This window comes from Thunnus albacares, chromosome 10 (assembly GCF_914725855.1).
Source record: "Thunnus albacares chromosome 10, fThuAlb1.1, whole genome shotgun sequence".
Taxonomy (NCBI): Eukaryota; Metazoa; Chordata; class Actinopteri; order Scombriformes; family Scombridae; genus Thunnus; species Thunnus albacares.
The window spans coordinates 255346-281207 of record NC_058115.1 but is presented as its reverse complement, the minus strand read 5'-3'; the positions used below and the strand labels follow the sequence as shown (position 1 = coordinate 281207).

Genomic DNA, 25862 nt, shown 5'->3' with positions numbered 1-25862 from the left:
TGTCTTTTCTGTGTTGTTTTTACATGTTTACATTTGGGCAAACAAAAAAGTAAACATAGCACAAAAAGTAAGGAAATTCGTGTTTGGTAGATTATTTCTTTGTTGTAATAATGCTTCTTGGCAATAAATCATATACCGTTGGAAAGCCTGTTTATTTCCCTGTTAAATGGTGCCACATTTGTAAGGAACATGCATTTGTAGGATGAGCAGTAGATCTGAGTATGTGGGTTGCACCCATGAAAAATATGCCAAATCTTCTCTGCCAGTGGCAAACAGCTTATTCTGCCATTGACTCCTTTTTTTAGATGATATTCACTATTCTGAGTGATATTAACATTATAGGATGAACAGTGAAGGTTTGAATTCGAACACTGACCCTGTCACCAAGCTACTATCACAGTATGTATGCAAACAATCACAGGAAACTTCTCTTTAAATGCACAAAAGAGTTTATTAACATTAGCAATTAGCATATGGCACGTGTGTGTGTGTGTGTGTGTGTGTGTGTGTGTGTGTGTGTGTGTGTGTGTGTGTAGGTGAGAGGGAGAGGAGAAGCAAGATGGCAGAGATAAACCACATAGGGTTACGTAACAAAAGTGTTCCTGTCAACAGGTTGACCGCGAGATTTGAACAGAGGCTGTGATTAAATGGCAGCTGCTAGTCAACAAGTGCCTCTGATCACCAAAATGGTGTCAGACAAAGCTGAGCATCTTTTTTGCTTAGCAACACATGTCCAACTGCAGAGTAGCGTGTGTGTACATGCAGGTGAGGTTAGTAGGGAAAAGAGGGTGAAAGCACCAAAGAATAAAAGATTTCAGCGATTGTGAGGAGAAAGTGGTGCTTGCTTTTATCTCCACAGAGACGTAGTGTGCGAACGTCCTTATTTACTGGCCGCGGTCTGACAACAAATAAAATGCAACCCATCGTCTCACACATGGTGGCAAGCTAACAGAAAGCAGTCCAATCAGTTGGACAAACACAAACCAGTTTAGCATGATAAACACTATAAAAACAAGCAGCAAACAACAATAATACTTTCACAGTATTCTCAGCAGGAACAACCAGACTCACAGTCCGTTAACTTCACAACAAAGCTGAAAATAACACACACTTTAGTAACCTATGTCTGCCCAGACATAAGCCTCTTGTGTCACTTAAGGGAGTGAGTAGAGTGTGTTTCAGTCCATCTTTCTGGTTGGGCTTGGTTCCTCGGGCTCCTCACGCTCTTCTAGGGGGTTTCACGGCAGCTGGTCCTTGGCGGAGCAAACAGCGAGTCGACTCACTTAAAGACAAGCAGGGCACAGGAGTTATCCTTTGTCTTTCTTTGGCAGTAAAGGTGAGAGTGCTGTGTTGCACAGCAGTCTACTTCTTAGAATCCAGTAATATGCTCAGTTGAACACATTAAAACTCTAGTCATCCAACAAGATTGTGTGGCCGACTTAGAGTTTAATGTATGTATATGGATACTTCCTCGTAGCCATGGAGACAGCTGGAAGCAGAAACTGCAGCTGAAAGCACAGTTTGGCGAGCATCTCAAGTGTTTATACTCTTGGTGATGTCATGGAAGGGAGGAAGAATCTGTGTGCATTTCCAGGGGGTCTCGTCCAACGGGAGCCGAGAGTTTGACTCTACCAGATATCACACCTATGTGTGGGTTGAGCGAAGCATGATGGGAGCTGAAGTCCGTTTGGACTCCTTTTGTTTGACTTGGTGCCTTTCTTTGTTATCAGGCTTTATGACTGCATGCAGGCCTGCCTTTGTATCATGTACCCAACAGCAGCTATGTTTGATGGTACAAACAGTGAAACACTGTTTAATATGTTATTGTTATATATTTCCAAATCATCTTTATAAGAGACATTGTTTATGCCAAAATACTTGATGTCTGAAAGTCAATTTTCTCTTGCTGTGACTTAGTTGGTATTTCCGTATTGTGGGACACTGCAGAGTTCAAAGTTATGTCAGGACACATATCCTTTCTTATGTTGGAAATGCCTCTCTACCTGCAAAGAAAACAGAAGTCACTTTTTAATCTCATACACTGAAGTGCTTAGCAGAGCCCTGTCCACATAAGTTTAGTTACCCTCTGGGTCACAATATTCTGGTAATTATTTTAACTATTGTAGAGTTAGGGTTAGGAATTCAATTCTTGGAGTTCAGAGCCAAGTCTAAAGGTGAAACTGGAAACTACAATAGTATGTGAAGTAGCCATCTTACAGGGTACATAGCCAGTTAACAGTGATCTCTCTTGTGCTGACAGAGAGATAGCATAAAATTGTATGACGTAACAGGGTCTTAAGCTCTTAAATAACTTTTCACCATTTTTGTATTATTAGCTAATACTAACTTGTAGACAGAAATTCAGAGGATTCCTTGTCACCAGAAGGTTTGGAGCAGTGATCCATCAATCTAACTGACAACATATTGTGACTGTAGCTTTTCTGATGTCTTTTGTGTTAGAACAACATGATTACCTGCTATTAAGGATACTAGTGTCTCTCACTGCCCTAGATCAGGGAATCTGCTCAGCTGAATATCTTCTACCAGTTGATGAGATGACAGCAGACAAACACTCGTCGGCTTCTTGTAGATCACTCTGAATACAACACAGAAAAAGCTTTAGTGATCAGTGCACTGAAGGTTTCAGGTCCATGATACGCACAGCTAAAGGGAAATCTAAAGTATCTCACCGCAGTAGGTGAAGGTTTTATTATCAGCCTAAAAAGCAAAATTCATGTAACCATCTTCTTCCCAGTGTCATACAGCTGATCTGTTCATTGCCTGTAAAATTGCAGTCAGTGAAGGTTAGTCTGATGCAGGTTGCTAAAATATATTTAAACATGCAGGTTGTAGTTTATCTTGGCATACATGTCACTAACATACTAACATGTTTCCTGCAGGGTCTAATGTTACAGTAATTGACATACACGTTTATTTTATCTATTCTGTCCCACCCCCTCCTCCCCTTCTTTCTTTCTCTCTCTCAACCCAACCAGTCAAGGCAGATGGCCGCCCACCAAGAGCTGGGTTCTGCGTAAGGTTTCTACCTCTTAAAGGTGAGTTTTTCCTTACCGCTGTCGCCAAGTGCTTGCTAATGGGGGAAATGTTGGGTCTCTGTAAATTAAAGAGTACAGTTTACACCTGCTCTATGTGAAAAGTTCCCTCAGATGACTTTTTGTTGTGATTTGGCGCTATATAAATAAAAATTGATTGATTGATTGATTGATTTACAGACAGGCTAGATGCTAATGCTAGCTAACTCCTAACAGTAAAATACAGATGAGAATCAAGCACATCCACTGCAATAATATAAGAAACAGACATAATTTGATAGCCTCCTGGCACCACGTTATGGCCTTCTGAGGCACTGATGAGCTGCCGATCTGTTCTTTTAGACTCGTCTACTGGGCAAATTCAAGCTACAGCCACTCACACAGCTGCATGTAAGGAAGGCAGGGACAAAGCTAATAAACACCAACAGAAATTTCCCATCCAGTGGAAACATGATGGAATTAAATGAGCACCAATGGAAATGATATTCGATTTAAATGTCATCTGAGAAGTTATTGGGTGATACTTCCTTTATTAAATCACACCCATGTTTGCAATGCTAGCTATTAACAGACTGTTAATACCTTGTCCCTTTTCATGTCATGTTCAGGTTATTTCCTTTTCCGAAACTTCTTTCGACCATAGTAACTGTTGAAGATCCTCCATGGAATTCTAGAATAAACATTATAATGTTAACGTTATATTAGGCCCAGATCAAGGATTTCCAGGGTTTCCCCTATATTCACTCTGCATGGCCGCTGCAAAATTATGAGCGCTGCTGCTAAAATTTCCTAACCTGACCAGGCTCACTTAAGGTGGACTGACAGTCTCACTACACTAATACTAATATACTAACTATTAGTATAGTTAACAATCACTTAGCTAGCGTTTTAGTATAAGTAACATTAAAGCTAATGATACAGACACAAATTTTTGCATACAAACGTAAGCTAGTTAGCATTGCTCAGCAAGTATTGTAGGACTTACCATAAATTACTTCTGTAATGTTACGATTGATGATACTTTGATAGACGCTCCAGGTAAATGTTAACACCAGTTCACTCTCTTCTTCCCTTGTGTTTTGACCAGATTTTTACAACTCAAAATATTTCTCGGGAGAACACAAAAGCTTCTCAGAGGAACGCAAAAGTTTCTCGGGGAACGCAAATGTATTTATATTTTTTTTCTCTCCCATATCCCCTTAAAAACAACAAATAGTCAAGAAGCATTTAAGTCAAGGTTAAACATCTTTACATCAAACAGGGGGTTTCGAGTTCCTGCCATGCACCACAGAGACCACAGATCAATCATGAATTGTTGTAGGTAGTTCCCAAATTCACAATACATAAATCAGAGATTTATATAATTTGAATGCCTGCCTATGTGGTCATGAGAGTTGCACCCTAAAAGCTGCTGGGTCAAGGTATAAGCCCTAGAGTAGAGAGAGTAATGCAGGGTGACTACGTGACAGGCTTCTACAGATTCTTGTTTTTAAATGATCTAAATACAAAACTGTGATGGAAACAGAGAGGGATGATGAAACAGAGGACAGCAAGATGCAGAGCGACTGTGTTTCCTTTGATAGCCTTTATTGTTGAGCCCTAGCATGTGCACAGGATATGTCATGCTCATCTGGGTAACACAGTTCCAGACATTCTCATCAGACAAACCAGTGGATGGACAAATGCTATGACCACATAATCTCAATTCTGTAGCACAAGTAAAATATCAGATAAACATATTATCTCCTGTATGTAAGTTTGTGTCTGTGTGGTGCAACTCAATTCTCTCACCATAATACGTGTGTGTGTGTGTGTGTGTGTGTGTGTGTGTGTGTGTGTGTGTGTGTGTGTGTGTGTGTAAATGCCTGTGGTGGTGGAGAAAATGAGACCTTTATTCATGGCACTCCTGCCTTTCTTCTCTTTAATCAGAGCAGAAAACCCCAACACACACACAAACATACACACATACATACATACACTTACTGTCCTCTAACAACTCCTCTACTTCTAACATTTACAAAGTATATACGGGTGGTTGACGTGATGCTCCATTGCTTGTTGATCTGCTTTTATTAACAACCTGATTTTCAAAAACAAATCCATCTGTAATTCATGAGCTTTATAATTCAAGTATTCTAATATTTTAACATGACCATTGTGCATTGGTGTGACTGTCCGGGGTAACATTGCTGATCTTCAAACTACTGTAATTAAATAAAAAAAATAAGACCAAATACATTAAATTACTTTTATACATACAATAACAATGTTTACTTTATGATACTATAGGTTGTAAGTCTTCATGTCTCCACGCCAAATGATTATGATGCATTACATTTTGTCTGCAAAACTGATGTCCACCTGGCGTGACACTGTTCTGTGAGTACAGAACAGGTATTAATTTGGGCACCCCATTAGTGAGAAGGGTCCTTCTTCATCCAGGAAGTACAGAAAGCATCACTGGAGCACATGGACTGAACATAAGGTGAGTTTTGGCTCAGATATTTATCAGAATATTTTTATTTTCATGCACTGTTAGAAATGGGACCAATTAATTAGTCCTTTGGTGTGATGTAATTAAAGCATGTTGAAAATTTCATACATTTATATTATTTGACTTCTAAAATAATGGAAACCTTACACTGTAATGTTGGACTGAAGAGTCTCTGGAATACAGCTAGGCCGAAAAACTGACCATGTGACTGAAAATGTCCACTTGTGTGACAGTACTGTCCCATAGTGTGACATGAAATCAGTGTCACACTGGTGGAAATGGCCATCACACCAGTGGACATGGCTATAAATAAGGCCTAGATAAATATATTTTTGAATTAAATAGACTATTTCTATAATAGCAAATTGTCCACTGGAGTGTTTTTTGTACAAGTTTGGTACGACAAGTTTTTTTTTCAAGTTTTGCATTTTCCTCCCTTTCTCTCAGCATTGGAGTACACCACAAATAAAACATTCCTACTATGTTTCATTTAGTTTGAGATCCAGGCAGAAGGTCTGAGAGCCAGGCAGATAATGACGAGTAAGCACAGGACCAGAAAGTACAGGGAGAGGTTGAATGCAGATCCTAGGAGGAGAGAGGAAGTCTTGAGAAAGAGACGCATAAAGTTAATTTAACATGTAACTAAGAATGATATAAGCATTACAACATAATTTCATTACATGATCAGAAATGCTTGCTTATTTCATAGTAATTAAGGATTTGTACATTTTTCTGCAGATATCAGGAGAAAAAAGCACTTGGACAAATTGTTACCTTCAGTGTGAAGTCTGTGTCATCAGCAACAAGAAAGAAGCTACGAGAAAAATGGAAAAAGTCAAAAAGGAGATGTCGGGCAAGGCCAGTAAGGCTATACTTGAACTAACTCCAGTCACCTCAGGCTCATGACCAACCTTCTGATCATGAAGAGGTCAATAAGGGCCCAGTACCTGTTTTATGCAGCACACCAACACATTCATCCAAAGATGTACAACCACTCAAACCCAAGGGAGTGAAAAAAAAGAACAACAAAAAAAAAAAAATCAGCTGTCAAAAAACAGCTGAAGAAGCTAATGATCCAAAACAAGAAGTTAATTAAACAACTTAAAACAGAAAAATGAAAAGCTGAGAAGTTTAGAAGACAGAATCAACACCTCATCCAAAGACGGAACATCTGTGAGAAAAATCCATCACTAACAACATAGTCCAAAAGAAACTACACTGCTCAACAAAGAAAAAAACAAGTGGAGTCCTTGTTGAAATGAGATTAGACCAGCAGGCTTATGCCTGGAAAAAAGACACTATTGGTAGGAAAGAAAAAATGCAGAGGAGAGTACCAGTAAAATCTTTAGTTGACTTGCACAAAGAGTACAACCAGACATATGAAGCACAACATGCAATGTCTTACAGACAGTTTGTATGCTATATGTAAGCCATTCTTTGTCACAGAGGCCAAATCAAATGATCGCAATACATGCGTCTACTACAAACATGAGAACATGCAGCTCCTTATTGACGGCTTGTCACAGAGGGGTATACTACCTTCAAAAAGCTTATCATCTCTCCTCTCTAGCATAAGATGTAGTACTGAAGACATAAAATGCATGAACTGAACATGCACTGAGTGCTCCTTTGGTGAAATCCAGTTTGTAGCATATAATCCAGATGATTGAGCCAGATGGGAACACTGGACAAAGGAAGACGTGGTAGTTGGGGACAGAACATACAAAAACTGGTTGAAGAAAAGAGAAACTTGTAAAGTGGGACAACTTGTTTAGGAATTCCTTAGAGAGCTGGAGGCCATTGCCATCCACCATTTCAACTGGCTTCACCAGATCCAGAAATTCAGGCCTCTAAAAGAGAACCTTAAAGACAATTAAATAGTTCTGCTTGTTGACTTATCTGAAAATTATGCCTGTAAATTGAACGCAGAGATTTAGTCATTTCATTTTGGAGGAATCCGGCAGCAGGCATCCAGCCATACAGTAGTGGCTTACACATCAACAGGGTCACGGTGTGGTCACAATCTCTGACTCTCTCAGCCACAATAAACGTGTTGTGTGGGCCCATATCAAACCTGTTGTATATGAAATGATGCAAATCTCTGCCCACAAGATTGACACTCTTCATGTGTTGAGTGATGGTCCGGTCATGCAATATCAAAATAAGGCAAACTGTTACCTCCTAAGCAGTGTACCCTATACTTGGGGGCTCAAGCACATCACTTGGAATTACTCAGAGAGAGCCCATAGTAAGGGTGCACCTAATGGAGTTGGAGGAGCAGGGAAATGGATGGCAAACTACCATGTCCATGGGGGCAAAGACCTACAAAGTCCAAAGGACTTGTATGAATTCCTGATCAATAGTAATGCCTTCAATGAAATGCTGCCACCATCCGTTACAAAAGTCCCTGGGATTCTTCGTACTCGCCACATACTCTCTCACCCTCCAGCAGAGATTTACGACAGGGATCTTAGCTGCTTCTGCTGCTACCCAGAGATGTGAGTGCTTCACACCAACTAAAATGAGGCTCAACAATGCAAATTCTGATCAGCTGCATCCCAAGAGAATCCAGGAGACCTACCCTGATAGTCCCAGTACTGATGAAGACAACGACAGTGAAGAGTACGCTGTGGGAAAATTTGTCATAGTCAACTATGACAACAGGCAATTTCTTGGTCAGATCACCAAACTACATGCTGATAACATTGAAGTCAACTGAATGGTTCAACATGAACAGAGAAATGTATTCAAGTGGCCTGATAAGCCAGACTGTACTTTCTACCACAGAGACCAAATCGTCAGCGTCATCTCTGAGCCAGAGCCCCACCAGTGTGCTGCACAGCTCACTAAATATGACCATCTACTATTCAGTGAGGTCTGAAAGGATGTAGAAACATGATGCAAGTCCCAAGCACCACAGGCTATAAGCTGGATGTGGACATTGTTGTATTACTTGAGTTGTAGGCCTACTACAGATGTTTTACTGAATTTTACTGAAAAATTAAATTGTTTGAGTTCATGTCTCTACTGAATGTATTTTATAAATTAGTTTTCTCAATGAATTTCATCAATTTTATTGATGAATTTAACTTGTTCAGGTTTCAATCTATCCACAATGCAATTCCCAATAAATGTTCAGAATAAATTATATTTTTATGATGTTAAGGTTATGTTTTTTATTAAATAAAAGTGTTGGTTCTGATAATCAGAATCTGTTAACTGTGACCTCAGAGAGTACAGAGTAAATAATAAAGGAGATTTTGTACAAAACTTGTGTTTTTTTTTTAAATATTGTCCATTGGTGACAGAATGTCCTATGGCGTGACAAAAAGAGAAGTAAGTAAAAAGGGCATTTTGATGCACAAATACCTGAGACAAGTAGTAGAAGCTTAATATCATCATTATGGATTTTGGATTTGAGTTCACGTCAATTACCCATACGTGAAACCATGAATGCTTCATGGGTATGAAATGGCTTTATGTGGAGGTACATCCTAATTCCCTTATTTCACATCCCCTTGCTAATCAATCCACAAAACACCCAGGAATCAATCAGTTCCACCATCAGTCAGGCCTTTGCAATTCACTAAATTCTTCTGAGGAGGCTTGAGTGATGCAACACAACACTATCTTGTGCCTTTTAAGTTTTTTTAACAGATGACCACAAGAAAAAAATCAACTCTACTCAGTTTCCCTAATTAGTGTCAGTGTACACCCTAGGATCATATTATCTAAGTAACCATCCGAAATACCAGTATATTTTTACTAAAGATGTAACTCTTGCCAAGAATGTCCAAGAAAAAATTCCTCTTCCCTCTGTACATAAATGTTGGCACAACCTACATCAAATACAGTTTAACTTCTACTCATCCCAGTTCAGCCACCATAGAACAGGTAATAGAATATGTAATCTGCTCAAATGTACGTCATAAACTTCACGTTCTTTGAAACAGCATCAGTGAACACAAAAGCTCTACACAAAATACACACAACATTTAATCATTGTTCCAATGTTTCAAGGCATGGAGCTCCTCCAGAAGCCTCATCTCTCCTCATCTGCTCAAAGTCACATTTAAGGGATTAGAACATCCTCAACTATGGTGGACCTCGATCAATTTCTGCGTCACAGAATGGAGGAAGGATAGAAAACATGGATGGGCAGAAGCAGAATAAGCTGAATAGAAAGCACCCAGTATATCCTCATTTATGTCCTGTTGGTCTTAGAGGAAGGTCTCTTCCCTCAATAAATGTTTATTGCACAAATCAGAGTTGATTAACATTATTTAGAATATTCTAGCTATCAGTGATGGTTCATAACTGTTTGACAACAAACACATTACAACCTATGGTGTTATTTCTACTCAGTCACAGTGGAGCAATCAATCACTATAGAGTGAGCAGAAATATGGAATTAAACTATGAATTTATAAGCAACAGGAACACTTTAAATGTAGCAATTGTATGTCAAATACTTGCTGATAGAAATGGCTCTTCTAATATAATATCATTTTTATACAACAAATCTTTTTTTCATTATTACTGTACTTCAAGTAACAAAACTCCAAAATCAAACACAGTAGCCCTTGAGCAGGACTGATAATTGAGAATAACCAATTGTGACTTAATTGAGGAATTCAGTTTTGCATATTGTTTACTTTTATTAACAAGTCCTTACACATTTGAAAGTATCTGTTTACCTAAAGTTTAATTTTACTCCATTGTGCATTGTGCAGAGGATGGGATGAATAATCACTATGAATTATAGCCCTTGAGTGTGCAGCCCTTGAAAGGTCAATCTCCAAAAAGGCCTAGAAGAGTATTAGAACATGACTTTAAATGGTGACAGAGGTTCCCTGGGGGATTATGATGAGGGGAAGTCAATAAGAACTTGTTCAGCCACTACTGGAACAACAGCCTACTGGAAGTGCTCACTGATGACTGGCTGGCACCTGCTGTAAAATATCATACTTCAACTGTCTGAGCAAATGGAATACACTGAGACGTTTAATGGTGGTTGACTGACACAGTCTATATACAGGTTTGTTATGCATTTGTAGCAAATGAAGTTTTCAAATGATGACTGCATCATGACATGCACATGGTTTGATTTACCAAGGGAGGAGAGAGCCCCAAACACTGAACATAAGGCCATTTGTTATAGGAAGACAGCAGGTCTGAGATCAGTGTTTTTACCCTCATTGTGCATTGGTGAGCTAACCAAACAACCAGTAATACAGACTTTGTGAAATGTCAAGGAGAAAAGGTAAAAGCCAAAAAAACTTAGACATATTTTTTCAGACAGCCAAATAATGGAGGTGATGGCAATGAGGAAGAGACTGTTACCATTCGCCATTAGCCCAGCCTTGGGTCGACGAAGCTCAGCCAGCGAGCACCCTGTCGTTGGTAATGCCTTTACAAGAACAGCCGAGTAGCAATAACGTTAAAGTTAGTTAAAGCAGAAATAATGGTGGGTGGAATCCCAAATGGATGCTCAACCTGAAATATAGTAGATGGCTATATAAGACATAATGCAGTAAGCTTTTGTGTGGTATATTATATCATTTAAAAAAGTGCTCTTTGTATCTGTAACCTTAGGCTTGCAAACTTGTGCATTTAAGTTTGTATCTGTAAGCATAGTTTTGCAAGCTTGTGCATTTCAACATGGAGTGCTGAACTTCTGCATATAAATGAGCATCCATTATATTCAAGCCTTTGCCAAACGAGTCACCCAATGCTGATTAAGCATTTCACTTTTGACTAAACATTGTGCATTTCTTGAACATTTAAAAAGAACTTGTCTTTTTAACAGTGGATTTCCTTTAACAATAACAGACTGCAGACCAGGGTTAGATACTAGATTTTTTTTGACAGCTGATATGTCCGTTAATATTCCAGAATTCTGGCCATATAGAACTACTATGGGACATATGTATAAATAGCCATATAATAGCCTACATTTAAACAGCAAAAAAGGACAAAACCACAAACACTATGATCCAACAAATGTATTTTAGTCAGCAGAATGAACTTTTCACAAACTTTGTGAACTCAGTATATAAGCTACAATAATCAAATAAAATAAATAGGCTTGCTGTTCTTAATTTAATGCTGCCATGCGGGCAGTCTGCAGCTGCAGCTCCGCCAACACCTCCACCTGCCACAGTCTCCCTGAGCCCGCCTCTCACCGGGACCAGGGAAAAGTTAAACCTCCTACTGATCAATTACATGTTATTTAAAGGTCCAGTGTGTAGTATTTAGTAACATCTAAAAGAACAGACTTGGTAAAAATTTAATGGATTATTTATAGTATATCTTAATTAGTGTCTAATCAGCTGAAAATAATAATTGTTGTGTTTTTGTTACCTTAGAAATAAGCCCTTTATATCTACATGGGAGTGGGTCCCCCTCCACGGTGGCCACCATGTTGCATCGACATGTTTCTACAGTAGCGCAGAACAGACAAACCTAACACTGGCTCCAGTGAGGGCCTTACGCATTTTAGATTCAGTGGGCGACTACCGGAAATGCATCGGTTCCAAAACAAAGAAGAAGAACGGACCAAACATTTTGTATTGTGAGAAGTTTTTGAAACCAAAATCTGATAAATGGAGGATCACACTTATTTAGAAAATCACAGGAGCGTGAATTGTCATCAAAGAAATGAAAACACGAAGAAGCTAAACGAAATCAGGACAAGCAACGGCATAAAACGAGGATAAACTCAGATAGAAATCCTTGATGAGAGAAATGTTTGCAGACTGATGCCGAAGTTTCCTGTTTACTGCTGGACAGGTAAGAGTGTAATGTATATTTATTTTGCCCCGCTGGTAATGGTTCAAAACCTAGATGATGTACAATGTTTATTAGCAGTATATTAGTTTCCCTGAAAAGAAAAGTTGCCACGTCACATTAAATATTAGCACTTTAGCCTCAGTTTGTGCCTCTCACGGAGCTGGTGGTCTGATAAGAGACAACAGGGAGGCGACGTTGTGCTAATAACCCAACGATTTATTCATTTTCTGTGGCAGTAAGACAACACATTGATTGATAACTAAGATAAGAGCACATATACACATTGGGGGGCAAAGTTAGCTTATAGTCCAACACAAGTAACGTTTTCCCCATTTCAAAGTTGAAAAACATGTAATTGCTACCAGAGTTTTAATTTTACATTTATCAGTCAGAAGTAGAATTTTTCTGTTATTTACTTTTGTGTGTTTATCCAGGCCAGCCAAGGCTCCCAGCATCTTAGGACGTAACATAATGTATTACAAGGGTTTGTGACTGTGTCATAAAGCACTTATTTTCTTGGTGTTGCTGTTGTTTCTCCAGCTATGAGAGAGGTCCTGTAGCATCAATGCATGATATTGCCTTTATCTTCATCCTAAAGTGACTGTGTAATAGGTCAGGGTTATTTCACCATGTGCCATTGATGGCTGGGAGTACGTTGGTTTTCATTACAACCAAAGACAACAAAAGTTGATTTCACTGAATAACTACTTGTCTCTGACTGAAAGTGTGTTAATCAATTAAATAATCTGATCTAGTCTGTTGTTGGGATGAAAATCTGCATGGAATAAGGTTGAACAGTTGATGATTTATAATTGTGAGTTCATTAATTTGTGCTGTTTTATTTTTCTCAGGCACTATGGGTTGGCATTATTCACCATGTCTGTGACATTCACACCCGCCATATCAGAAGTATTGCAGACCAAGTCAGGAGAGGTCTAGGTAAGTGATCCACATTTGTTTGCCTATGAAGCATATTAACTTACCCTGTAAGTCCTACTCTTGGTTAAATAGTACTATTTTCACATGTACAACTGTATATAATGTATGAAATAGTAAATTATCTCTATGTGTAATGGTACTGTCTTCCACAGAAGCAGTTTTCCATGCAGCTGCTGCTCTACACACAGCTCCTGGAGCAGATGAGCAACAGCAGTGCCAGAGAATCATGAGTGTTGTTCCTGCCATGAGAGCATCTTCATCCAGAGCAGTAAATTGAATACCTTTGGTGTGGTATTGGTCTGACCCTTGTCAGCTATTATATGTGCAGCAATTTGACTGCTGGAAGGGGATCAGATAAGTTTAATAACACTGCTTTTAGTGTTGAAACAGACTAATGATTTGATAGATTATTCTGTCTTTATCAGAATCAACTGTGAAGAACACAGCTGTCAAAATGTTTGTTTGAACAGTAAAAGCTGCATGTTTATGTTATCCTTTTATTATCCAGATGGAAAAGGATGTCCAAAAATGTTTCTGTCAAATAAAATGTATTTTTATTACAAATGTCATTATTCTTAATGTTTTTTTAATATATATATTTTTATTTTGTGGTTCAAACTAGTGAATTACAGTTAACATAACCTGAAGTGGCAATGAAAATTTATCCATAACATGTTCTACAGTGCCCTGTTCTGAGGATCAGTGGTATTCCAACTTCACTACTGTTTTATGTTGCTTCATAGATATAAATAATGACAATATAAATTAATGGTGGAACTGGTAATGACAATATACTGACTGCAGGAAAATACTGTCATTGTATAAGTATATATTAATATGTTTATCATTGCAATTATCACAGCACATCTGATGAATATCTTTTATTTGGTAAACTTGCACATTTAAGTTGAACAAATTAAATGTATAAACAAAAAGTTTAACAATTATCCAGAAAATATATAAGTATAGAAAATGTATAAAACAAGTATAAAATAAATAAAATATCAGAAATGTAACAAATAAATATGAGATGATTTGATGCCTTGATGATGAACAGGCAGGTGTGTGAGTACCTGAGATACTGTGTGGATGCTCCAGAGGACCTGGAGGGAAACTCAGAGGCAAGGTGTGAAACCAGTGTGATGTTTGGAGGACCAGGGAACTTGTCTCTGATCCTCCAAACACAGCAACTGGGGATGACAAGTCGGTTTCCCTGTCCTAAAGAGCCATGCTGTCAATAGATGAAATGTCTAAGGCAGCATAACGGTAATCCCGGTTGTCATCCCCAGGCTTCCTGGTTTGGCCTAATACCATAATGTCCTCCCAGTACCGCCTGTGAATGCATAAAAAGCATTTTCAAGACAGTATTAGGAGAAGTGCGGTATTATTATTACACAATCTGCAGAGTACTGGCCACAGCATTTCCTCTCCCAGTCCGTAGGCATGTCTGTACAGTTACTACAAGTACACCATGGTACCCCTGGCACTCTTGCAAACGGGACACCATGCCTGCACTGATGCATCATCAAGGCATCAAAAATGAACCCTGGCTGCCTCTGAAGCAGTTCACTGGTGCCTGTGCTCCTCCAAGGTCATCTCTTCAAGAAGTTTCTGAAAAAATAAAACACAGGAAAAACACAGGTAAGGCTTTATAGGTTATAAGTTTCATGATATGTTGGAAATATGGTAATGGTAGTGCAGAATATGGATTGTAGGCTGTCCAGTGTTCCCAAACATGTCTACAACAATAACATGATTTTTAAAAAAAAGTAAAAATATTGCTGCTCTATACTGTTCCTATATAGTATTTATATAATCATTCATCACATTAAAAGTAAAGTTAGACTTTTCTGTCGGCTTTCCGACTCATTTTAAAAAGACGAGAGAAAGAGAGAGAGAGCAGCTGTGGTCGAGTGAGCTAGAAGGTGAAAGAAGAGAGGGAGTGCTAGTAACGTTAGTGAGGAAGCCGGTGAATCTGATCGATAAACGTTATTTTCTGATTGTTTCACAGCGGTTAGCTTCTAAAGCACAAACACACCCACACACCTCTTCAACCCTGCAGCTGTGCGCTGCGCCGCCTGATTTGGTCTGAATACGGGCTAATCAGAACAGCGAGGCGGATTACAGGCACAGTATTCCCACCTTGAATGGGCTACTGTCTCACATTACATTGATAACACATCAAACTATACAGACTACAGTAATGTAAAGCACAGAGCTGCTATGTAAATACCACTTTGTATTGTATTGGCATTTTTAATATCGTGCAGAATGGGTAGGAATATGATAAAATAATTGTATAAATAATGTCACAAACCTCAGTCGCTTTGGTCCTTCCACTGCTTCTGCAGTGCCAGTGTTTGCTCTCCTCCCTCTCCTGGCCCTGCCTGCAGCAGAACCGCTAACTCGTCCTCTTTCTCATCCTCTTCCTCTCCCTCTAACCTCTGGTACTTGACTCTGCAAACGGATAATAAAATATGTAACGTCATCCTGCCAACGCTATCTCGCTATCAATAATAACGTTAGAATAAAATAACGTAAGTTTTGTTTAGCATGACGTTGCTAATGTTAGCTTGTATTACCAAAACAGTAAAACAATCATAATTGCTATCTTACTTGTGAGCTATAACCTATAGTATTATAGACTAAATAATTAAATACATCTTCACCTTATCGCTTGACTTGTTAGAAATGCTCGAAGTTGTGGTGGATGATGACATCTTCAGCAAATAGCTTCTTGTCCTTGAGGGCCACCGTAGCTTCTGGAATCTCTCCAAAGTCTTAGGGAGGGGAGGGGTGAGCAGCGGAGTGCTTCAATCTAGAACCTCACCGTTAGAGGCTGCTAAATACCACACATATTACACACTGGACCTTTAACCGTGGAGCTCCGGGCTGATCCATTTGTTTCACTGTGCCAGTGTTGGATATAACGTTACCTGAGAAAAAAATGGTAAGACTTTTCAGAGTCGTGTTAACTGCTGTCGAGCCAAAGCACAGAACTGTTCCTGAAGTGTGCGCCACTTCACTGTTCCTGAATTTAGCAATTGGCCGTTGATATTTTCATCTGCCAGACAACTACACATGATCCCGGCAAAAAAAACGGCATATGCCAGCTAACGTAAAGCCTATTGCAGACAGAGGAAGCGCAGCTCTGAGTGACTGGATGAAAGGAGAGATCATTACACGGAGGAAAACATCCTTGTATCTAAAATAATCGAATCCAAAGTCTGACTGAAACTAAAACAAAGTAGCCTGTAGATGTCTCAGTCCACCACTTAACATTTGACTGTTTAATTCAGACACATATGCACTGTGAGGAAGACTCCACTCTGTCTGTCTGTCTCTCCATGCGCTGTACGGCTGCTCCGACACTTGATGTGCTGAATTTATTCCACAAGACAAAACCAGAGCATCATTGTGAAACGGACTGTGACAAAATAATCGACTTATCACGATTATCTTGTTTTCATAATCGCTGGAAGCCAAAATCGTAATTGAAAATAAAATTCGATTAATCGAGCAGCCCTAATTTCACAGAATACCAGAGTTGTTAAACTGGTGTCATGTTGGACATTTCCGTGCTGGCCAGATGAATGCATGCTGCACATGCTCTATGGCTGTCACATAGTCAAATAACTGACTAGCAGTTGCTAGGCAAAAGTTAGACACAGAGTTCCACAAAGTTCTGTACTTGGACCAATACTATTCACCTTGTATATGCTTCCTTTAGGTAATATTATTCGGAAACACTTCATAAATCTTGATTGCTACACAGATGATACCCAAATATATTAATCAATGAAGATGAAACCTATCCGTAACTAAACTCCAAGCATGCCTTAAGGACATAAAGACCGGGATGACCTGCAATTTTCTGCTACTAAACTCAGACAAAATTGAAGTTATTGTGCTTGGCCCTAAACACCTTAGAAACAAATTATCTAATGATATAGCTTCTCTAGATGGCATTACCCTGGCCTCCAACACCACTGTAAGGAATCTTGATCAGGATATGGCCTTTAAATCCCACATAAAACAAATTTCAATGACTGCCTTTTTTCACTTGCGTAATATTGCAAAAATCAGGCACATCCTTTCTCAAAAAGATGCAGAAAAAATAGTCTATGCATTTGTTACTTTGAGGCTGGATTTTTGCAATTCATTATTATCAGGCTGCCCTGACAAGACTCTCTAGCTGGTCCAGAATGCAGCTGCACGTGTACTCACAAAAACCAGAAAAAGAGATCATATTTCTCCCATCTTAACTGCACTGCTGCACTGGCTTCCAGTAAAATCCAGAATTGAATTTAAAATCCTTCTCCTCACCTACAAAGCTCTTAATGGTCAGGCACCATCATATCTTAAAGAGCTCATAGTACCCTATTACTCCACTAGAACACTGTAGAATGCAGGCTTACTTGTGGTTCCCACAGTCTCCAAACTTAGAATGGGAGGCAGAGCCTTCAGCTACCAGGCTCTTCTCCTGTGTAACCATCTTCCAGAATCGGTCCAGGGTGCAGACACCCTCGCTATGTGTAGGAGTAGGCTTAAAACTTTCCTTTTTGATAAAGCTTATAGTTAGGGCAGACCAAGCTCGCCTTGGACCAGCCCTTAGTTATGCTGCTATAGGCCTAGACTGCCAGGGGATTTCCCGTGATGCACTTAGCTCCTCTCTCCTCCTCCTCAACCTGTATGTATTGATATACCATTACTGCATGTTACTAACTTGGCTTCTTCCCCGGAGTTCTTGTGCTTTCTCATCCGCATGAAACCCCAGCCGTTGCTGCTGTTTGTTGTTGCTAGTCATGTATCTATTGTTGTTGTTTCTGTTGTTGTTCTGCTCCTCTGTTTTGTTGTGATTTGGCACTATATAAATAAAATTAAATTGAATTGAATTATGGGCAGAGCATGCACACTTGAGACTTCCGCCGGCTGAGCATGCTAACTTCAGGTTAGCTCTCTGCTAACTTGCATGGAGATAAAATAATTTAATCGTGCAGCTCTTCTAGACATTCCAAATGTTACCGAACCGAATGGATCAAATTCTGATAGTGAAACATGTCATTTCACAGGGGTCGTATAACGCTCAAAACAATTTATCCACTGTTTGACAACCACAACAGTAACAGAGTAGGTTATGGTGGAGCCTATGACATAAGTACGTGTCGACAGTGTTTTTGTAATTACTCTCTCACTGGCAGAATGGAGAGTCAAAAGTCCTGCACTCCAGCTTTAAGTTTTTGCAAGTCTGTGCATTCGGACAGAGGCTTGCAAGCTCACTTTCACAAGCTGTGTGGAAAAAATACTTAGTGCTACTTAACCTACAAGTTTACAAACTATGGTTACACATACAAAGTACACCTTATCGAATGATATAATATTACATAGTTTTGGACTATTTTGATACATATCCCAGTTTGCAGCTGCCATCTATCTCCAGGCAAACGTCCTCCCCCACCTGACGCAGCTTTCAAAGCTATTCCAAAAGGAAGTCATTCATTTTTTGGCTATTAAGGAAGACCTTTACACCAATTTGTCTATGGAAAATTACCCTGTTCCTTTAATATGTTAATGTTTTAGATTCCTGTCACAATTGAGATCATTTGACAAATCAAGGAGGCAAGGGATGAGCAGCCACCAGGGTCATTCCTCAGCAAGCTGGGAGATCAGGTGAAAAGTCTAAAAATACAGGAGAAGGAAAGAAGATGTAACAAGGGGGATGGAGATAATGACCAAGACCCTTTTTGGACCCGTTTTCGCACTCAGGTAATGAAATGCTCTTTTTGTTTCAAGTTACAAACTTGACAAATAGGACCTCAGAAAATCATGGAATCAAATAACGGTCATTAATATTTTGAGCTTGTGAAATGGTTTATGAATGTGTATTAAAGTTTTGCAGCTGTAGAAATATTTTGTGCATGCGTGAAAAAGTTTTGTGCACACAGATATAATTTGCACATGTATAAAAATGTTTTGTAGCTGTAGAAACATTTTGTGAAGGTGTGAAAAAGTTTTGGGCACAGATATAATGTTTTTAGCTGTAAAAATATTTTGTGTATGTGTAATTTAACACAACAGTCATGTCCTACCTTTGTGTGTGACAGTGAAGTTACATGAGAGACGGACACACAAACCTCCAACCTGTGTATGTGACACTGAAGCTACAAGGTACAAACTGCACGTTACTAGTACAGATTGTGAACCTGTTTTTACAACTAAATCCAATTGGTCAAACGTAGATTCAGTCTGTCCAATCAGAGGGTAGATGGCTTCGTTGCGTTCATCACCCTGGAGGTCTTGAAAGATAGACAACGGTGCGGGCTGTCCTGTGACCCATATGGGTTCATTTGTACTTGAGGGTGCTGTAGATAATAATGGTAAACATTTAATGTGCTGTGTATTTAGCTTACAATGAGTTTGCTGTTATTGTAAGGCAACACAGTTGTTCAAATGCATATTTTGAAGTTCAGGAAGGTCTCTTTATGCACCCAGAATAGAATAGTAATGTAACTTCAGGATGTTAGCAAATGGTTGCTAGCATTACCAAAGTAGCAGCATCAACATTGGCAAGAAACATTTTAAGCTGAAGGCACACCAATCACTCGGTCGTATTACATACTGTTACTCTTTTAACATGTTTGATTACATAATGTAAGTGTTGCATGGCTAACCATTAAAAATGCTTCTGAGAAAAATTGCCCTGAGCAAGCTTGTATCCCCAGATGGATCAGCAGTTGACGTTATTGTATGACAATAATGTGTTGCGCTGCCATTGATGATATTGAAGCTTTATTTCTAAGATCTTTATAATAAGAGTAATATTCAGTCTTCCCTTGTGCCAATAAGTAAAATCATTTTGTGATTAGTTGCTAAATACATCCGTGAGACGCAGCACTGTATTAGCAGACATATCTGCACCTTTGTGTGACCCAAAATAACACCCTTTCGCTAGCAGACATGAGTTGTCACTCAGTATTCCAGATATTGAAGGAGGCCAAAGACAAAAGCTCCATCCCAAAAGTTCAGAGTGCCATGGTAATAAAATGAGTGTTATCAAGGCCTAGGATACCACAACTTTGAGCCACGTAAGATGATCCACATTGGCCTGGTTTGCAGTCTGCTGCACCAGCCTCAACCACTCAGCCATTGTAGACAGCAGGAGGCATGACATTGCATAAAAATGTACCAATAGGTGGTTATTATGCTTAAGTCATACATAAAAAATATGAATATTGTTTATCCAGTTAATCTATTTGGCATGAGTGTCAGTTCTGGTCAAACTATCAGCGCTGCTTTCTGAAAAAAGAAAAGTAACAAAGTATTTCAAAACAATACAGGCCACATCTGTAAATTACTAATGTTTCCAAACAGAAACTTTTTTTTTCTCTTGGCATGTAAGGCTTAACTATGTGGATTGTTTGAGATTTTTTAAAATGTATTTTTTCCAGAGGTTTGCCCCTACATCAGATGAAGACCACCTGTGACATATCCAGTCACCACACCACAAACTACATATTTGCCATCTTAAATTACCCTCTATATAGGTGTTCATTTATATTTGTGACTTGCAATCCAACCTTGTGTATTTATTTATTTTTGAGCCAAATAAATTCTTACAACTCTAAAAAGTCATAATTCCTTTTGTTTAGCTTCTTAAAGACTGCATGTCATGATTAACTGTTAATTGCTATTACTCTAAATGAAGGTGAGGGTCTAGTAAAAATAGTTAATGGTACAAAGGTGTAACAAACATATATTTGTTCAGAAACAATTAACTGTAGTCACTTTATTGAAAAAAACCCAATAACACAATAAATATTACATAGAAAATAAAACATATACATGTACATAAGTACATAAGTTACTTATGTAACATGTACATGAGTAAGCTATTAACAGTATAAAGCACCTCAAACTACTTACAATTGAAAAACTGAAATGGAAGCTACATCCTCATATACATGAAATTGGGCTTTCTGGATATCATTCTCCAAAAACAGCAATTTGGGATGATAAGTGTGTGACCTGAGACCAAGAGTTCCACACTGCCATGCAAATACTGTCTGTTATCCTCCACTGTGTCTGGCAGATCAGCTGTTACCTGGGGGTCATTCCTGATCTTCCATGCAACACTCCCTCCTGCAACATGTGTGCCTCCATATGCAGCAACATTGGAATTGTCTCTAATCATTGGCTGTACCATTTAGGCTATATTCAGACCAAGTCAGGCGGTGCAGCGTTCAGCCGCAGGGTCAAGCGGAGGTGTGTGGGGTTGTGGGCGTGTTTATTTGTGCTCTAGAAAGTAACCACTGTGAAACATTTAGAAAATAACGTTTTACTGATCTGATTCACCGGCTTTCTTGCTACCAGCGCTCCCTCTCTTCATTCACTCTTTAGCTCGCTCGACCACAGCTGCTCTCAGCTCTCTCTCTCTCTTTTTCTCTCATCTCTTTTTATAATGAGTCGGGTAGCCAACAGCACAGTTTACTTTAAACGTTATCAAATGAAGAGAAATGTCCTCCCCTCCTTCTAGTAATGTCTTTGTACTCCCTCATGGTAGAGTTTACAACTCTGACCGTTCTGATCTCCGGCTGTGGTTGGCCACTGCAGCCTTCAGCCACAGTGACGTCAGATTGCGTTTCTCCAAAAGTTGACTCTGGCTCAACTTTCCAGCTGCAGTCCGATGCGGCGTCGCAGCAGCCAAAACAGCCGCAGACGAAATGCACTACCTCCATTCAAATGAATGGGACAACTGACGTTTTCACCGCCCCGCCTGATTTGGTCTGAAGACAGCCTTACTCTCCACAGCTGTCTGTATTTCCCTGCATTTCTGACCAACACTCTGAGCAGGATCCTCAACGCCAGAATCATCAACAGCCTCTGCACTGTTTTCCACATCCCCTGCTATGCTCCTGTCCACTGCTCACACTTCCACAAGACCATCATCTCGTAGAAGCACCCACAGGGATGAATTCACCATTAGCTCTACATGTGCCAAGAAACAGAATAAAATTAAAAGGCAAACCAATCGCAGCACAGAAAATATAATCAACTTCCTGCTAATTTACTGGCTTACTGTTACCATCAACCTTACCTAAGCTAATAGCTAACACTAACTTTATCTGAGTAAGCAAGTCAATATGAATCTGATACTATCTTCAAATTTACAAAGGAGCTTCTGTAATCCCACAGGAGCTAGACTGTCATAAATCCATATAACTATAAATACAAAAAAGTGGTTTAGCTTTCGTGTCTACCAATCTGTGTGTAATTGCCAGCATTGATGCTGCTACTTTGGTAACGCTAATGGACATTTGGTAACATCCTAACGCTACAATACTGTTCTATTCTGGGTACATAAAGCAGCCTTCCTGAACTTGAAAATATGGATTTGGACAACTGTGTTGCCTTACAATAACAGTGAACTAACTGCAAGCTAAATACACAACACATTAAACGTTTAGCATAAATATCTATGGCATCCCCAAGTACAATTAAACCCACCTGGGTCGTGGGACAGCCCGTACTGTCGCCTATCTTTCAAGACCTCCCGGTGGATGAATGCAACGGAACCATCCGTTGGATTCAGCTGTAAAAACAGGGTCAAAATTTGTGCTTGTAACTTGTAGTTTGTAGCTTGTAACTTCAGTGTTGCATAAACAGTTAGGAAATTTGTGTGCCAGTTTCTCAGACTTTGTGAAACCTCACTATTAAAAATACTTCTGCACAAATTTAAACATACACAAAATATTCTACAGCTACAAAACATTTTTACACATGTGCACATTATATCTGTGTGCACAAAACGTTTTTCACACATGCACAAAATATTTCTACATTTGCAAAACTTTATTACACATTCACAAACCATTTCACAAGCTCAAAATATTAATGACACCTATTTGATTCCATAGATGTGAGATATTACCTCCTTTTAATGTTGTGATTATTTTGTACTGTTAAGCGCCTTGAATATGGTAAAATTGCCATCCAAATAACCTGTATTATTATTATCATTTCTAATACTTTTTAAACCTTTTTAGACCATCTGATTGAGTACCTGGAGAGGAGATTCCTGGAGATGAACATTCTAGCTGCATTCATTGTAATCGGCCCATGAGCTCCAGAGAGGGAGGAAGATAACTGCATTGAAAATTTAAAACTACTGGCCAGAAAATTCCTTTCTGTGGATGAGGGGGCATTGCTCAAGGAATGGGCCAGTTTCAAGGTGTATGTTGCCCAGGGTATTTTCAAGGTGAGTAGCAGAAGCAAATGTTAGATGAAATTCTTGAAAATTAATTGTTTGATGAAAAATCTTGCACTTTTAATGAAAAATCTTGCTCTTGACAATATTTGCTTCATCCTACTAGAAGCCACAGTTGGTGGAGATGAAGGAGCTTCTCTATTCAAATCTGGCTCAGCTCTCTGCCATCGCATTTACAGTTCCAGTGTCAAGTGTGAACTATGAAAGGGACTTCTCTATTATGAACAGGGTAAACCATGCTGTGATTATTATGTTTTCACCTGACAAACTGTATGCGAGTCAAAGTAAATGGACTACCATGGCTGAAATGGACTACCAGAAAGACCTGGAATTTTTCTTTGAACCCAAGAGAAAGGCATGTGGTGTTCCAACATGCAGTCTGTGCCACAAAAAATGGCCCCATTTCATTTTAATGAAACATGGTAGCAGTTCTACTTTGCTTGTTTTCACCCAACCAGTCTTTTTTAACTGCAGTGCTCATGGAGGAGAGGACTCTATTATAAACAAATGAAATGCACCATTTGTCGATTTTAAAGTGATCAGTTTATCTCTTGGTTGATGTAGACAATCAGAACTTCAACAGAAGTTTTTGTAGAGTGCACAAACTTTGATATTATTTATTTTAATTAGGGCCTGAGCAAGAAAGTGCCAGGAACCTATTTTTAGGGCCCGAGCACAAGACTGCCAGGGACAAAACAGTCCCTGGTACTTTAAGTGCAAGGAATCTGTTGTTTTTGTAGAGATTGCGAAACTTTGCACCTATGTTTGAACTAGTAAATATTTTCATTAGTATCACAACTGAGCTTAGGTGTGGCACATCAGCTCTATAATGCCCCCTAATTACTTTTAGCATTTTTGAGGTGCTTTTGGGTCATCTCCAGCAATTCTGTGACCATCATAGACTGTTAAAGAATATGGATGTAGTCACCGTGACGTCATTGATCTGCCATTTTGAAGCCTTGAGTGTAGCGATTTGACCATTGCCATCTTGGATTTGACAGTCGCCATGTTTGATTTTTAGAGCCAGAAGTGACCATTTTTGGATGTTGGAGCTGACCATAGTGCTAGCTGCTAGCTTGGTTAGCATGGTGCATTTACAATCTATGGTTAACAATGATTATGCTAATGCTAATTTTTCCTAGTGAAAAATAGGCCTGAAACCGTATAAACAAAACGTACTCACCGGAAAAACTGAAGATCTGACTCCTTAGAGGGTCCTTTATCACAACCAAATGCCGAACAAGACTTTTTTAGGCGACCAAAATGTTACAATTAACTTTCATGAGAAATAGCAGGAGCCTGGCATTAACATCCGTCTCGGGTGATCCGATCACAAGTGAACAGCTCTAAATACAGGTGTAAACGCACCCATGACGCATTGAGGACGGATTGAGATCCAATCATTCAGAGCACATTCAGGGGTGGTCTGGGCCGCATGTGGCCACATTCTTTTAGTAGTGTAAATGCAATGTATCCTGGGCCACAATGAAGGACTGCCTACTCAACTGACGTCCTCTATTTTCTGGTGGACTAGGCATCAACTTGTTTGATAACAGGATAAACAAATTATTTTATTTTTCACATGAATTAAAAATGTAATCGACCTCCTGTTTTTTTCGTTTCCCTCTTCAAATTGACAATTAAAATAGAAATTAAACCATTAATTTTTCACTTGTCTGTCTAAATAAAATTCAGAAGCTAAACATAGCTGGTTAGTTTCCTCTGTCCTGTCAAGTTAATAACGACAGTTTTTAGTTTTGTTGCACTGCTCGACATAATGGAGCTCAGGATTTATCAGGAGGGCGACTGCTTTACTCCAAACAGTATCAACCTGGACTGTGTGTGTGTAACAGCTGACATATTGGATGTGTAGAACACAGAACATTAATTAATATTAGATCCTGACCACTGCTGTCGGTATGTCGGAGATTTAAATAAGGAATGAAGTGCTGCTGTGTCTTGTGCGTAAATGCGCACGGTGTCTCTGAATGGAGAGATGCAGCTGTGGGGAGATTGCTGCATATAACACTCTCTCTCTCTCTATTCCAACTCTATATATTATTTATTTATATATATATATCCTGAATATGTATCCTGTTATCAAACAAGTTGAGTTCAGTCCTCCCACTGGTTAATAACAAACGGATTTGGTCTTTGAAAACGGAAATGATGTCCGTGTTTATTTGCATATAGAGCAGGGAAGTAAGATCCAATCACAAGTGGTCACTCAGTATGCATGTGGAGACGCATGTTAATGCCAGGTGTAAACAGACATACTTAAAGCTGTCGGATCACCTGAGATGAATGTTAATACCAGGTG

General features: G+C 39.2%; 1 protein-coding gene and 2 long non-coding RNA genes across 5 annotated transcripts in view; all 3 read right to left on the bottom strand.

Annotated features, from left to right (window-relative positions):
* The window catches only part of LOC122990569 (storkhead-box protein 2-like), a 131256-nt gene that overhangs the window by 93820 nt on the left and 11574 nt on the right, over positions 1 to 25862 (bottom strand). The gene's annotated exons all lie outside the window — the stretch shown is intronic.
* Positions 449 to 3117, bottom strand: LOC122990572. Its single transcript, XR_006405409.1, has 3 exons — positions 2691 to 3117; positions 2475 to 2596; positions 449 to 2003 (listed from the first exon to the last, which is right to left on the bottom strand). It is a non-coding gene; the product is annotated as an uncharacterized LOC122990572 (long non-coding RNA).
* LOC122990571 lies at positions 14283 to 17147 on the bottom strand. The gene is made up of 3 exons (XR_006405408.1): positions 15948 to 17147; positions 15596 to 15735; positions 14283 to 14889 (listed from the first exon to the last, which is right to left on the bottom strand). It is a non-coding gene; the product is annotated as an uncharacterized LOC122990571 (long non-coding RNA).